Below are 5,028 nucleotides of genomic sequence, written 5' to 3' on the forward strand. Positions count from 1 at the left end.
CGGAGGGCTCGGGCAGCCCCTCGCCCAGCTTGGCGGGGGAAGGCGTCCCCCGTTTTTCAGCCTTTTCAGCCACAGGCGTTTCGAGGCGCCCGCCCAGCAGCCGGCCCCGGCCCGCACCTGTGGTGGCCCTCAGCGGATCGAGGGCCACGGGGCCTCCGCCCGAGGGAGAGCCTCTCCCCGCAGCGCCAGGCTGAACTCCTGCTCGGGCTGTGTGGTCTCTGCCGTTTACTTGGCAAGAAAGAAACAGCAGATCGGCTCCAGGAGCCTTCTCCAGCCTTCTCTTCCCGGGCTGGGCCCTGGTGGGGGCAGACGCCATGAGGGTGAGGGAAGGCCGGAGGCCCTGGCCCGTCCCCGGGGCACCAGTCTTGAGTTTCGCCTTCTGCTGAAAAAACTTGTGATCCCTGGTCAGGGAGCCTCCTCCAAGCAGAGGGGAATGGTGACTCTTAAAGCGAGTGCCTTGCTTGGGCTGCAGGCAGTCACAGAAGTAGCTCAAGCCACTGTTTGAACAAATGGGATTTTTTTTTTTTTAAATCTCTAAAGTTTGATGATGATTCAGCCTGCTTATAGTTTCCTCTTCTTTATCAAAAAGTACCAAAATATTTCATAGAGAGGATCCTAGTTATCTCATACATAGTTACTGAAACTCAAATGTAGGATATCTTATTTAAGCTAGAACTTAAGGGCTCGTTTTCTCTTGAATTTCTTTTCGTACATAATTTTTGTACATAAAGTGGTGGTTGCTTCAAATTTTGTCACATTTTCTCTTGATGCAGAGGTCAAATGATAAAGATTGGAACATCAGCGTTTCAACTACAAAAAAGCTTTTCGTTTTTTCCTAAAATTGTTTTGCCACTCTGAAAAAGAAAAACCCTGTCTCATTTTTAAAGCAAAACCCATAGATTGAAAATCTTCTCAAGTCATAAAATTAAAGAAAACAGTGTTAGAAATTCTGCTTTAGATTAATATATAAGGAGGAATAAATTGTGGTTTTTACTGCCTGTGTGAAACACCTATGCACGCCATGCTCTGTAAAAAACAGTTTTGTTTTCCTTCTCCCTGCTCCCCAGAATAAAACCAAACAGTGCAGTCCCTGCGGTGTCACATCAGGCAAGTCATTTTGACACTCCATTCTAGTTTGTCTTGTCTGTTTAGGTTACTTCGCTCCTCCTCAGAAACAATCTGATCTTGTTACCCCCAGTCCAGCCCAAGCAAAGGGAGATGTTCATGATCTCAGCTATGTGTGTTGTAACATTGCTATTTATATTAAATTATTACAATAAAGATAAACTATTTTTGCTCCCTGTACAACATGTCTTTCAACTAATGAGTGGTGCAGACAGTGGAAAGAAGCACTTTTTTTTTTTTTTAATCACTACAATACTAATTGCCAAAGATCACGAACCAGAGTCCCAAATTTCACTCATGCAAGACATTTCATATTTCCATGTAACATTCCCAGGGAGAAAACTAAAGAAAATGAGACTCTACTGCAAGTATGAACTGCATTAATCAGTGGTTAACCTGTCACTTTGATAACTTATCAGTCAACACTTCCCAGACTCATCTGTTTGGCTTTTTCATGACTTTTTGGAAGTGTATTAGAGAATACACTAATTGTGTTTACTAGTGGGTTTGTTTGGCCTGAGGGACAGATTTTACACACTCAGATGAGATGATCAAACTGATCCCATCTCACCTTAAAACTTGATAAAGTCTAAGAGCCAAAATATCATCTACCATAGTCAACACAATAAGGATATAACAACTCTTCTGTATTCTGGAAAAGTATTCTTCTTGGGAGACCATCAAAAAAACCCCAACACAGACAGCAGTTTTGACAAAGAGTTTGTAAATTGAAGGTTGCCATTTTCATGCTACAAAAGACAGGCATCTGAGAAGCAACAAAGGAGGTCAACTGATGAAGCTTCCCACGAAAATCTGAACACAAATCCTAAGTGACTATCTAAGGATCCAGAGGTTTTTTCCCAGCTATGTCTTTCTTTTTTCTGTCTTCACACAAGTGATCAAAAATGGAATTAGGAAATAGTAGGGTACAGTAGGGAGACTACTGTATTGCTGTTTTAGCATCAGGTAACAGGGAAGTTACCTGGGGCATCATTAGGCAAAGGCGAGGAGCAATTAAAATCATTCAGGATGTGGTTGGAAAGAAGAGGGATTTATGTTTAAGCTCTGAGACTGATGCAGGTAGTAGTTCTTACAGCATTTATGATCTGCCCTGAAAAGCAGCCAGCAGGATTTTAAGGACAGATATTTCAAACTGCATTTGCATATTCAAGAGATTCAGATACATATCTAAATACTTCGTTCTGTTCCATCCTAGACACCAAAAGAGACAAAATTTCCTACTGAGGAGTTTTAGTAAGTTCAGTTGTCCCAGGGAGTAAAAGGACCAAAACATTGTCATTAGTAAACAGGGGCAGGAAAAAAGTATTACTGGATGTGAACTGCAGGAGAAAGAACTATGATAAATATCAGGAAAAAATCAGGACCAGTTACACAATAGAACAGGCTGCCAAGGCTGGTTTATGGCCCTTTCACTGGTGACACTGCTGGAGTAGACCCTGTCCTGTGAGGCATCGCTAGAGTGAGTGATCTGTGTGTGGTGTGAAGGAGGATGGGTGACCAAATGGAAGCCCCTTCCTACTCCAGCACTTCTATGATTATAGCTGGGTTATAAAACTCCTTTGAAATTGCCCTTTTTGGACTGCTGGTTGAGTGGCTACTACATTTTCTGAGAACTAAATGCCTGTTGCTAGATTCATGACAGAATACACAGTACTTGTTCTTATATTAACAATGATAATTCATTATTTTAGTTTTTTATATATATATATATATATATATAAAAGAAAGAAATAACAAACTAGAGAAAAAGGACACTAGGAAGAATTGCCCTGAAGAGTTTTTCTTGCTTCAAATGTGGAAGTTGAGAGACCAAAAGAGCCATCACGTATTACAGATCACTGCCCTCAACTAAATTCCTGCACTTCTGCAATTTTTATGTATTGTTCCCAATAAACATATTTAAAACCTTGAGAAAAGCTGAGCACTCCCATCACCATCACTTTAATTTTAACAAAATGGGACAGAGTTATTCCCTACCAAGGCTCTCAAGAATATTTGGGCTGCCAGCTTGATCTGTATTTCTCTCCAGTTTCTTCCCAGTCTGGCAATGGTGACTGCTGTTAATCAGGAGCCACTCCAGTGAAGCTGAATTTCACTGATTGAAAAAACAAATATAAGGGTCTGACCCTGCCGACATTGGAAGAAGGTTGGGCTCTGCATGGCAGTGCCTCAGGACAGGACACAACTAGGTGGGAAAGGCCAGCCCGACTCTGCATCCATCTCAGCTCCACAGCAAGTTGGGAGATAATTGCAAGAGCCTTTGAAGTGAAGACAGCAACACCTTTCTTCTGCTGAGAAGTTCAAAGAGAGGAAAACTTGTTTGTTACACTGATGGTTCTCTCAGTGGAGGTGTCAACTAGCTGTTCCACCTAGGATCTGTCTAGGACTAAGGAGCTGGTATTTTCAGTTTAAAAGCACATAACAGTAATTAACAGCTTTTCATTTGAGAACAGGGGAGAGTTAATCATAATTTGTCACTGTCAGACAGCATCTTTGAAATGCTAAAAATTACGCCTGTTAGGAGGAGTTTTGCATAAATGTGAATCAACGTCATAGCTATGATTGAGAATTAAGTAACCATGATTTAATTCAATGACGCCTTTTCAGCAGAATTATCGCGATGAGCATGTGTAATGTAAAACCAACTCGGCTAATTAACTAGACTTGAAATACTTTTAAAAACACAAAGGCGCATTCAGTAATAATTCATCTAAAGCATAACATTTTAAACAGCATTAAGTGGTTTCCTGAGTTTTTGATGTAAATTCTTCATAACAGGAGCTGCAAGTAAGTTAATGGGAAGTGGCAGGGAGAAAAAGAAATGTTTGGAAAAGTCTAAGATTTTTCAAGCAAGCTAGCTTTTGGTGCCAGATTAGTTTTCTCAGCCTGTTGTGTGGTCCTTCAGGTCAAGGGTGAGAAACGCTGACAGAGCAATACAGATATCTGTATACCTGCCCTCCCCTGCCACATTTCTAGGGATCAGGTCCATACACTCAGTATTTTTCATAAATACAGGAGTCTCACAGATTGCATGAGGCTGGAGAGAGCAAAGATCCCTATTTATAATAGCCGGGGGAAGCATGCCCATGCGAGTCAAAAAGCTTAAATTCCAAAGATAAAAAAAGCATTAAAAGAAATCAACTTTTTCCCGGTATCCACCAAATGATGGCTTTGCTGAAAGTGTTTGAACAAGGAGCTGATTGTAGAATCAAAAAGGTACCGCAGCTACTCCATATAGCTCGAACAGCTACATTGCACTGCAGGACCAGCCACAGCATCACCTCTTTCTTCTCCACTAAAGGAAAGCCTTACACTCCTTCCTCGGTCCCCGCTGAGCCGTCCTGGCAGCACCCACCCTCCAAGGGCAATAATTCTGCGCTTCCCAAGCTGCACTGGCTCCCTCAGCGCCACAGAGCAGGGTGAAGCACAGCTTCTGCTCTGCTCTGGTTAATTTTATTTCTAAGCATGTGAACATGGCTTGCTATTTTGGTAAGAACAATTTCATTCCATTCTTCTCTTGATTTGTTTTCACAGCTTTAATACTTCAAGGATTTAAACTGGCCTTTGAAAAGAACACCTTTGAAGCTAGAAAATAGTTTTGCTGCTGGCTGCCCTCCGGTTTGCCCTTTAGACAGTTCTCTGGCAAGAAGCTTCTGATTTTGCAAATCAAAACCTGCTGTTTTGAAGAACACATACCTGTACTCCCCACAAAGCAAGGCAAGAGGATGCTAAATAATAGTCCAGTTTTCTCCCCCAACATTGCTTCTGCCACCACTGCCCAGCAAGAAGCTGCTACAGCAGCAACTGGAAGGAGCTGGAGGGAAGCAAAGTGCTGGGTGTAGGAGCTGTTTCCACACAACTCCAGTCATCAGCAGCTCCAGA

At 42.2% G+C, this 5,028-nt stretch overlaps 1 protein-coding gene across 3 annotated transcripts in view; it reads right to left on the minus strand.

Annotated features, from left to right (window-relative positions):
• The window catches only part of MAPK9 (mitogen-activated protein kinase 9), a 53,916-nt gene extending 49,443 nt beyond the window's left edge, over nt 1-4,473 (minus strand). For all 3 annotated transcript variants that reach the window (XM_026857974.1, XM_026857976.1, XM_026857975.1), the window contains exon 1: nt 4,461-4,473. The gene's annotated coding sequence lies outside the window, so the exon portion shown is untranslated. The remainder of the gene's footprint in view (nt 1-4,460) is intronic.
• Between the last annotated feature and the right edge of the window lie 555 nt (nt 4,474-5,028).

This window comes from Athene cunicularia (assembly GCF_003259725.1).
Source record: "Athene cunicularia isolate RWA chromosome 13 unlocalized genomic scaffold, athCun1 chr13_part1, whole genome shotgun sequence".
Classification (NCBI taxonomy): domain Eukaryota; kingdom Metazoa; phylum Chordata; class Aves; order Strigiformes; family Strigidae; genus Athene; species Athene cunicularia.